The following is a 10,649-nucleotide window of genomic DNA, read 5'->3' on the forward strand; positions in this document are numbered from 1 at the left end:
AGCGACGGAGTCAACTCTGACATGAGAAGGGTTATTGTGTTGTCCAGGAGGAGGGGAATGAGGGGTAAGGCCAGATGGGGACAGGAAGCAAGAGATGACAAAGACCTGGAGAAGGGGATGGCCATGTGCATGGTTTAGGGGTGTGGTTAAAGAGGGGAGGAGCCAGCAGTGAACCTGGAGCTTCAGGTCTACATACATCCATCACAGCAGAAGCAGGTGTGGGGGGAAAAGCCTGAGATCCAAGAAAGGGTTTTGATATCCAGTAGCCGATGGGACACACTGGCCTGCGATCCAGACCTAGGTCCAGATGGACATTCAGAACTGGGATTGGTTGGAGTCATCCAAAAAGTGGAGTAGAGGAACAGCAGAGAAGCGGGAGCTCAGAATCTAGCAAGAAGCTGGGGCGCTGGGCCGAGCAACCCACAAGGAACAGAGTCCTGCCAAGAGCCTCATGAGGGAGGTTTGAAGCAGATCCTGCCCTACTTGAACCTCAAGATGACTGTGGTCCCGGCCGACACCTTGACTGCACCCTTGAGAAAGAGTCTGATCTAAGCCACGTTCAGATTACTGACCCATAGAAACTATAAGAGTGTACTATTTTAAGCCACTATAAGTCTGGGGGTGATTTGTTACACAGCAATAGATGACTATCCTCCCCTTCCCTCCTGTATTCATCTCTGCCCCTCCCTGCCTCCTCCCTCGGCTGGCACAGGTGTCTTCTGTTAGAGATGGGCATTTCTGTGTTACAGAGAACATGGCCAGAACAGGCATCATTCCACATGAGCAACCTGACGAATAGGGCTTATTTATCCCATCCAATCCGCTTGGAAACATCTTATCAGTAATGACTGAGCCGGCTAGTGATTCCTCTCTGGGATTCACCGTGACCAGGACAGGTGTTGGACTGGCTGCCATGAACTGGACCCACTGATACAGCTGGAGGGCAGCCTCTTAGGCAGCCACACTGAGCCACATGTGTGGTTTGGGCGGGGGGCCTCCCTCCTGCACGGGAAGCAGAGGGCTGTGTCACAAAGCAAGGGAGAAAGCACTTGGGCAGTCAAAACAACAGCTGGCCACTGCAGGGACCTCAGTTTTCTCAGGGGTATAGACGCTGGGCCTTCCACTCGGGAAAGGGAGGCTGAACATGCGTGAAGCTGGAGAACATGCAGAAGGGGAGAGACATGTTGGGAGGAGCAGGAGGATGCCGGGGTGAGGCTGGCAGGGTGAGAAGCCAGTAGCCTGGGCCCAGCGTGGGGCTCTGAAAAACCCAGGGTAGGGACTGGCAGGTGGCCCAGGGGAGGTCCAAGTGCTGCTGGCTGGAGGAAGGGTAGATGGTGGAAGGTGGGACCATCCCAGAGAGGCCAAGCCATCCCGGGTGCTCACAGTGAAGGTCAAGGAGGAAGGATTGGTTGCAGCAGTGAGGGAGAGGTGCTCTGTCCTCAGAGGGTCCACAAGAGCAACGATGGGCACATTCCGCTCCCAGCCCAGGCCTTACGGGGAGGGGGGCAGGCCAGGGGGACTGACGGCAGCTGCCAGCGCAAAGAAGAGATGAGACTGGGATGTCTCCCGAGGAATGACCCATGGAGTGGGCACACAGGACAACAGTCTCTCATCCAGCTACCCAGGAACCAGGTGCAGAGATGGATTCTAGTGGAGCAGGTGTATGGGGAAGGCATACCGAACATCACCCATGAGGGGTGAAGAGACAGGCTAGGCAGAGCAAGAAGGTGAGGGAGAAGTGGGGGCTGTGGTTGCTCCCACGGGGGCCTCTGGAGTGAGATGGCCCCTCAAAAGTGTCCAAAATTAAGCCAAGGGAACCCAAGCCTTTGTACCGTCACATGGACCAGCCAAAGGACACAGGGTGGCCCTGGAAAAAAAGAGCATGATGACCATGGGCCGGGCAGCTCTTCAGGCAGCTGGGGCTATTCCCAGGGAGGGTCTCAGCAGTGAATCATCTGCAGACAATGCTCCAGATGTGGGAGGAGTAAGGGGCTGTGTCCTGAAGGGGCAGCTGGGTGGCACCACACCATCTACACAGGCTGCCTTCTCTGGAGCTTGGGTCCATTTGCTTCCTGTCTTGATCCCACCCTATCTGGGAACCCTGTCCCAAAGATTTTGCTTGGTCTCTTGTCCTGGGAAAACATATAAGAGGAAGGTTAGAGGGATAAGGAAAGTTAGCTGGGCTTAGGACCACCAATACTCATCATCGTTCTCCCCTACTACACGTTCTAGATTCTTTTCCACCTCCACTAGCACCTCTGCTGGGCTCGAGGGCTTGCCTGGTGGGGTGACCCAGACTGTCACCCTTGGAGGCCACTGTGTCCTTCTCAAGCTGTGGCTCCTGCCAATGTCTATTTGCTGTTGGAACTGGGCAGGGAGTACCAGGAGATGTCCCACTGGGTCAACTGGGTGCTAAACATAGCCTCTCTGCCCCACTGTGTCACAGCACAGGACCAATTACCTGTGTAGGATGGTGACTCCTGTCCTTCCCCACTGGCCTCTAAGCACAGTTGCTGGGAGGGATTGGCCAGTACCTGGCACTGAACATGGAAAGGAAATCCTACTATACGTCCTAGTAGAAGCATTCCTGGCCTGGGTGTCAAAAATTAAGGACTCAGGAGCACAGTTTGCCCTAGTGGGCCACTGACAGTGATGGTGACAGTGCCACTCCTACTTCGACAGCCTGGTTCCTAGACCATGAATTCGACCAGCTGAGGGCACAGCATCGCATATTCATCATTGATTCAGAGTATGTATTATGCTCTGAAGTGTTGGCACCCCATCCTCTGAGTATCATCTCAAGACGGTACCTCAGCCATGTTTTCCAACGCTCGACCAGGCTGGCAGCTGATGAGTTGTGACAGAACCAAAAGATCCGTTGGCCTGTGTCTACTGTTGTGCCTCTTTTGCTGTAAAATTAGTCCGTCAGTGCAAGACTATGTTATGTGGGACCCTGTGTCAGTGCATCAAACCCTCTGAAAGTCTGGTGGCGTTGGCTGAGGCGCTGAGGGAAGAGTGGGATGAATTCAATGACATCATCCATCCACCAAATAACTTAAGCTCATCCCGGGGTGGTGCCATAGCACAGGCTCAGCATTGGTCTCCCTCACTGGTAGGCTAGACAACTGAGAGCGGCAGTAGGTAGGTTAGCTGTGGGCAGCGGGCACTAATGCTGCTCCATTCACACACCAACTTGTCAGCACTGGGGTGACTGATGACAGAAGCTGGCTGATGTCAACCGACCAAGCCATTCTATCTCCTTGGCTGTTTAGTGCCTCTTCTGCAGTGAGTTTTCTCTGGTGGACACTAACATACAACACAAAGATCCTCTCACCTCCTGCCCACTCCTATATATTATCCACATGTCTTTTCCCTGGGCTTCTTTATCCCTGATATTTCAGTCTGTTTTCTTCAGGTCCCCAGTTGACCAAGCAAGCCATTTGCCATCGCCCACAAATCTACCTATATTCTTATCTGACGTCACTTTTCTTTCTACACAAGGTGGTGACCAGGTGTGCCCCATGAAGCTCCACCTGTAAGGAGGATCTCCTCTCATTACTGGCTTTCAGGGCCATCTCTAAGTGAGGCTGCAATGCAGTAGAAATCCATTTTCAGTTCGTGCCCACATACTGAGCCTACTCATCCATGGATGAAGCCCATACATTTTCCTTCTCCATCAATTGATCATAGGGAATGCTCCAAGTGGTCATAGGTGTAAGCGGAAAGAGAGAGACAAGAGCAATGGTTTCTCTCTCTTTGTGGTCATCTGTGGATGGCACAGAGGTCTGAGCCACCTGCTTGCACAGCTTCATTGCACCCTTGGTACTATTCAGGCCCAGTCTCAGATGGACTGCGTCCATGTCGGAAAAATTACTACAGCACCCACCCAAACACATGACTTGGTGAGCGTAAGAGAACATAGCTCATGATGGACACTTCGGGTGATCACCTGATGTGATGTCCCGTGGTTAGTCTTTCTATGCCTGCCAGTGTCCATTTGATCTATTGCAACAGAGGCAGTAGAATTAATATGGCCCTAGGGAAAGAAATACACATACTAGCAAATGTATAAGGGCACCTTCCCCACATAAATGCAAACTATTTCTAAGTTCTTGAGAGATATGGAAAAGAGCAAACTCACCAGATCAAAGGCTGCACACCATGTACCCAAAGCCATGTCAATCTACTCTAGCTGAGACACTGCTGAGGCACCAATGCTGCAATTGGGGTGATTGACACTACACTTGATTGAGTTCATGGTTGTCCACTGTCATTCTCCAGTGTCTGTCTGTTTTCTGCAGAGACCAGTCTGGTGAAGCATCCTTTGTGCTTTTAATTTTTTTTACGTTTGCCATTCCCCTTGGGACATAATACTGATTTTGATTTCTTAATATGGCTAGGGCAGCAGTGAGGGAACAATTTCCGAGGCTTCTACCTAGGCTTTCCTACTGTAAGCTTCCACTTATCTTCCCCACTGCCATGGCTTTTACCCTACAGACTAAGAAACCATTGTGAAAATTCTGGTGGCTACCAAAGACGTTCACTCCAGCTATGCATCTGAGGTTTAGGAAAGTGGCTATTGTATGAGACTCTGGGCCCAGTGATCTGGGATGGGCCAGGATCCATTTACTCACTAACCCCCATACACTCTGCTCTAACAGAGGGATAGTTTTGTTTGGGGCACCCAGTATCAATGTCAAGTTGGACCCTGTGTCTATCCATCCTTGAAGTGTCTGAATGCTGCCCGTCCCCCATATATAGCTGTTCCCTAAGCAAATGGCCATAGGTCCCTTTGGGGAAGGATGAGAAATTATCACCAATCATCCTTGCTGTGCTGTTGCCGGTTCCTTCCTTCCATAGATCTAGCCTCTCTAGTCAACGTGACCTAGGCCTAAAAACTGGTCTAGATCTAGAAATTGGGGAAGGGAGTGTGACTTTTATTTGGGTAACTGCCCTCAGCCTCATTCATTCATTCTTGGTTTAGTTCTGATTGTACAAATTGATTGAATGAAGTAAGCAATACTGTTATTGGTTGCCCATCTCTCTACCCCCTAGAGCCTCTGTGTTCTAGTAAGCTCCTCCCCATCTCTGTGTGAGTTAGGTACTCCAGCTACACTCTACATATGCCCTCTGTTTTGAAAGTTGTGTTCACTTTGACTTGAATAGTTTAGGGCTCCATTATTTGGGGATCCCTTTGTCCTAGTTCTGCTGATGTCCCAATTCATCAATAACAACTCCCAACCTGAGCCCTAGCCCACAGAGAACAGCCATCACTGAGCTTTTCATAATTTGGTGCTCTTCTCACCATCAAATTCTGTGTCACTTTGGTAAGTGGAGAGTCCTCTGAGACCTTCCATGGAACATATAGGCTTGTGGTTTTCTGCCCTTATAGACCCTCTCCACTGCCACATATCCACTTCTCTGAGCCTTTAATCTGTCCCTCCAGCGTTTACGATGGCAATTTGTCACTGTTACTTCACTTAGTGAGGGCCATTACTTTTCCCAAGCATCCAAGAGCCAACCCATAAGCATATTAGCCTCATATACTGGGGTCCTTGCCATGGTGTAAGCCCTGCAGCATGGGACAGGGCTTCTGTATTGAGAAACACTCCGTTATCCAGCTCTATATCCTTGCCCCCTTGCACCACCAGGAGCCAGTCCCAATCATCTTCTGCTGGTGCATGTTGACTCTGTATTAAAACACTGCAATCTATTGTACCTTTCCCTGTTGGTGGGCCCAGCGCTCTCCTGGCTGAGCTATGTGGTGACGTGACCCTGGCAGCCAGAAAGGGGGTGATGGGTAGATTACGAGAGGGACACATGTTATACCTGCATCATCTTTGAGCAAGGGGAGCATGAGCTACTTCCTCGGGCCCAGAGCATGCAAGCAGGTATAGAGTTTTCATGTTCTCAAGTGCATCAATCGAGATGCCCCCATTCCAAGTCTCAGGGTCCCTCTCCTTCCCAACTAGGACCCTGACTTTGGCATAACGGACTTGCTGGGGTTGAAAAATTCAGCCATCACTTGAGCTCTGCTACCTTCATATGTAAGTCCTGGGCCTGTTCCCCAGCTGCACCAGCTGCAGGGGGTTCTTCACAGGCTGCTGGGAAGGCTCTCTGATTTGCACACTTTGGCTTAAATTAGTGACTGATCACCCTCAACCTTTCATTATCTCTCTCCCATGAATCCATCCCACTCAGCAGGAACCGACTACTTCCATTGTCTTTATAATGATCACTTTCCCTGAACCTTTAATATTTGAGACATTGAGCCCTCCGGTTCCCCACTACATATGCCAAGGGCTATCTGGACTCTAGTGACAGCAATCAGAGTCCTCTTTGCCTTTGGACAGTAGATGTAGCCCCCAGATCCCATCTTAGAGCCCACTTCTTCACATCTCTCCTGGTACCAACTATCATAGGTCAGGTGTCTCAGGAAACAGACTGTGCGATGAAAATGTGCATGCAGAGGTTTCTGGGAACATGCACGTGGAAAACGGGATTCATCAGACTGAGAAGGTGAATGTGATGTGGCTGTGATAGGAGCCTCAGCAGAGCCCACGGCGAGTCCTGGAACCCACGGCCCTTCAAAGCTGTCCTGCCTTGGGACAAGGGGGTAGGGCCTTTGCACCCTTCAGCCTAGTGGCTGCATCTGGGCTGTCCCAGGGAAGCGGACGGCTTTGGGTGATGCAATGCCTGGGGAGGTTCTCAGGTGTGAGCCATCAGGAGACCGCTCTCCTGGCAGCTGGGGGGATGTGCACCTGGGTTCTGAAAGAGGTGCTGGGTGGTATAGCACAGTGTGACTCTAGAAAAGCACGGCCGGAGGAGGCTGGCATTGTACTGAGAGAATGTGGGTCCTTCCGAATCCGGGGCTCGAGGGAACTGGCAGGACTGGAGAGAGGCTCACTGAGACAGTCGGGGGACAGTCAGGCCAGACATTAAGGGCTCAAATGCCAGGACAAGGATGTAAGGCTTTGTCCTTCCTGCAAAGGTTCCAAGAAGGATTGTTTTGGGGTTGTAAGGAGCCCATGCAGCCCCAAAGGGGGTCCTAATTCCCAAGTGTCTCTTTGGCTGCCTCCCCCGCCGAAGTCTCCTAACTGCCTTGCTCTGGCCAACTCACACACACTGCTGCCCCCTCCCCCAAATCGGCCCCTTCAGATTGTCACTCCCCACAGTGCCGCATTCATGCGTCAGTTCTAAATAGTCCCACTGTTCAGCTTTAACGAGAAGTAATACCAATTCCCGTGTTTGCTCAGAGAGCACCATATTTCATCAAACCAGAGCCCGTGCCGGCTCAGATTACTGACCGAGACAATGTTCTGTAATCCTGGTTTATTCACATGTCACGGGTATTTTAGCAAAACAGAAATGAATGGCCCGAGCCACCCTAGGAAGTAACGGGAGGGTTGGGTTCCCGCCCAGGGGAAGTCATGCTTTCTCCTGCCACAGTTCTCAGAGGAACTGACTTTGATTCTCCGAGCTTTTCCCAACTTTCAGAAAGAGAATATGGGCTGAGGAGGAGTCACAAAGTGGGTAGCTATTTCCCTATAAAATGTTAACTCCACGGATGGATTTTGCCGGAGCAAAAATAAAATCTGTCATTGATTATAAAGTCCTTTGTGCCTGTTACTTCACAGATTTACTACACTCGGGCCCGGCGGCCTGGGGAGGCCCTGGGATTCTTGTCTCCAGCGCCCCTGCAAACCCGTCGGCTGCTTTTTCACAGCTCATACCCCAAAAGAGAAAAGGAACTCGCTCACATCTCTTTTGTCCGTGAGGGCCCAGAGCTTTGGAAGTCTAGATGAAGGGCTGTCAGTCACACACACACCCCCGCCCCCACCAATCTCTGGACAGGGACCCACAGATACTGCCGGTAGAGGTCTAGGACTTCCTAATCACAGAAACATTCTCCTTCCTTTCCCTTTCTTTTTAGCTCTTGGCGCTGTGCACTAAGAAATGCATTTCCTCTGCAGAGCGAGGCTAGGCAGAACCTCTCACCAAATTTCTCCAAGTCTGCATCCACTTTAAATAGGCTACGATCTCTTCTGAACACACAAAGAAAAAGAGTTGTAACAGGGATCCATGCTATTTAGGACTCTCTCATGCTAAAACCCTGCTAATAATCCTCGGAATACCTTGCTCCTGTCCCCATTTTAGAGCTAAAGAAACTGAGGCCCCAGAAAGCTCAAACAGCTTGCTGAAGGCCATACAGCTGGGTAGTGGGGGAAACAGGCACACAAATCTAGTCCCAATTGACTCCAAAGGTCACAATGGCTCTCTCACTTCCAAGGATGGGTTGACCTGAGGCCACAGCCTCAGGCATCCAGTGTTGGAACTGAAACAGAGCCCAGGGGTCAGGCTTCTCTTGTAAATGGGAGGCTGCTGGGGTTCCAAAGAGGCGATGGGGCTGGGGACTGAGCTGGTGAGAGCCGAAAACTGACCCTCCCACCAGCTCACTGGACAAGATCATGAAATGGTTGCTCAGGAACTTTCACGCGGTGTTTATTTGGGGAGAGGTTCTGGAAGAAACCAAATGAGCCTCCCTCTCAGAACTGTCCGCTTTGGTTTTTCTCCTTTACTCACACACCGAGCTTCTTAACTGTTTGAGCTTCTTCGCTTCTTCCCTGGGGGTTTCTGAGCTTCAGGGAACCAGAGTGTGGCAGACAGACCTGGAAGACTGAGGGCCCCCAAACAACTTCTCACCTCTCTGAAGAGAGTCCTCCTCCCCATCCCAGTCGTCAAGTCCAAGACCTCGGGGCTCCCGATAAGAACAGTGTATGACGCCCCCAGGACCCCGATCCTTTTAGGAGGAAGCTGTCAGAAATCACAGCTCTCAGGACTGGAATCCACAGTCCGCCATCTCAACTCTTATTCTGAGCTACAGCCTGAGCTATTAAAAACAAAACCTTCTCGTTGGCAAGCTCCACAATTAGCCTCATTTCCACGCTAGAAACACTGTTCTGCATGAGCTGAAATTGCACAGCAATTGTTTCTTGTCTTAGCGATGCTGTTTGCAGGCCGTGCTGGGAGCCAGCGAGGATGTGACCCGGTGGTAATCTGAATTGCTTCACCAAACACATTTTTATCCCATCATCTCGGCTACATGAAAGGGGGCCATAGTTTTCCAGTGTTCAAGACTTAAAGTCCCGCTGTTCAGCAATAAAATGAGGCAAGAAATATTAGCCGTCCCTGGCTGATGCCTTAATTCTTTCCCAACAATTCAGAGAATCTGTACCCTACAGGTTTTAGTGCTGGCTAAAGCCTGACCCTCAGGCTGGCTTGAATGGAGGGGGAATGAGTTAAGGAGAGCAAGAAGGCTTTAATGGACACAGATCCCGAATAGCCCAGCTTGTCCCGGCCTCCTGCGGACTAACCCTCCTTTTCACAGGCCTCGATTGTGTATGGCTCCAGCAGAGACAAAACTACCCATGAGCAGAGGTTACCCCCAGCCGGTACAGGTCAGAGGCATTCTGGGGGAGAAGGGGAGAGGAGGGGAGAGGGGAAGTGAGGGACACATGGAGAAGGAGGAAAGCAGGGGTGGGGGTGGGGGAAAAGGAGCTGTAAAAGTCTGTGTGGATCGTTTATAAGGGCAGATCCATCAAGTCTAAGGCTGTGACTTGATCATCTTACCTCCAGGCGAGCAGTTTTGAAAGCTGTTTCACAGAACAAACGGGAGCTACATTAACGGGAAGTTGAATGTGATGTGAGATAATTATCAAAATAAATAAAATGCTTCTCTATAGTCTTCCAAAAGCTACAGGCCTGAGGGTCAGAGGCTTTCAATAGGATAGCCTCTAATCAGACACTGCAAGATTTAAAAGAATTACAAATAGGTTGTGTTTTACACACTAACAGAAGCTTTTTCCAGCAATTTTTCAATTATTGCATTGTGAGCCCTCCAAGAAAAGTAACGATTCTGGCTCACGGAGCCCAAAGTTACCAAGTAAAGGGAACAGGGTGTTCACAAGTTTGCAAGCAGTCCTTTGAAATGTAGCATAGGCAGTATCCTAGATAGTTCTGGAAGAACATGGGTTTGAAGAGGTCCTTTCCTTCCTTCACAGAGATTTGTAAACTTTTTGTGTGGGCCTTGGACAATTTTCTCAGTCTGATGAAACCTGTGGACACTTTTTCAAATGAGTTTTTTTTTAAATATACAATATACAAGGAAGCCAATTCCATTAAAATATAGTTATCCAAATATTTTTAGTATACGTGCTGCCGAAGTGAGCACTCCAAATATTTTTAAAAACAACTTTCCAACATAGTAATCTAACTGCCTTTTTTATTAATTAATGGAAGCCTCAGGTATGTTTAATGCCACTGTGATTGGTTGCCTACATTTCTAATATTAGAAAATGCTAAGTTTCAGTTACAGGTTATTGAAAATAAAAATGTAAATTTTCCCCATCCAAGTTCACAGACCCCCAGAAATTCTCTCCATGGACAAGAAACCACACTAAAGGCAGGATGAAGTTCAGGACCTTCTGACCCAGGGCTAAGCTGAGGGGCAGTGGGCCAGGGACTCACTATCCTGTCACTTTATTGTGAAACCTTGGAAAATCTACTGCTTTCTCTCCTCCTGTCCTGACACCTTGGAAACGTTTTGTAAAGCAGTTTGAAACCACATCCTTCTGCAAGACAATCCTGAT

Source organism: Panthera onca, chromosome D2, assembly GCF_046562875.1.
Source record: "Panthera onca isolate mPanOnc1 chromosome D2, mPanOnc1 haplotype 2, whole genome shotgun sequence".
Taxonomy (NCBI): Eukaryota; Metazoa; Chordata; class Mammalia; order Carnivora; family Felidae; genus Panthera; species Panthera onca.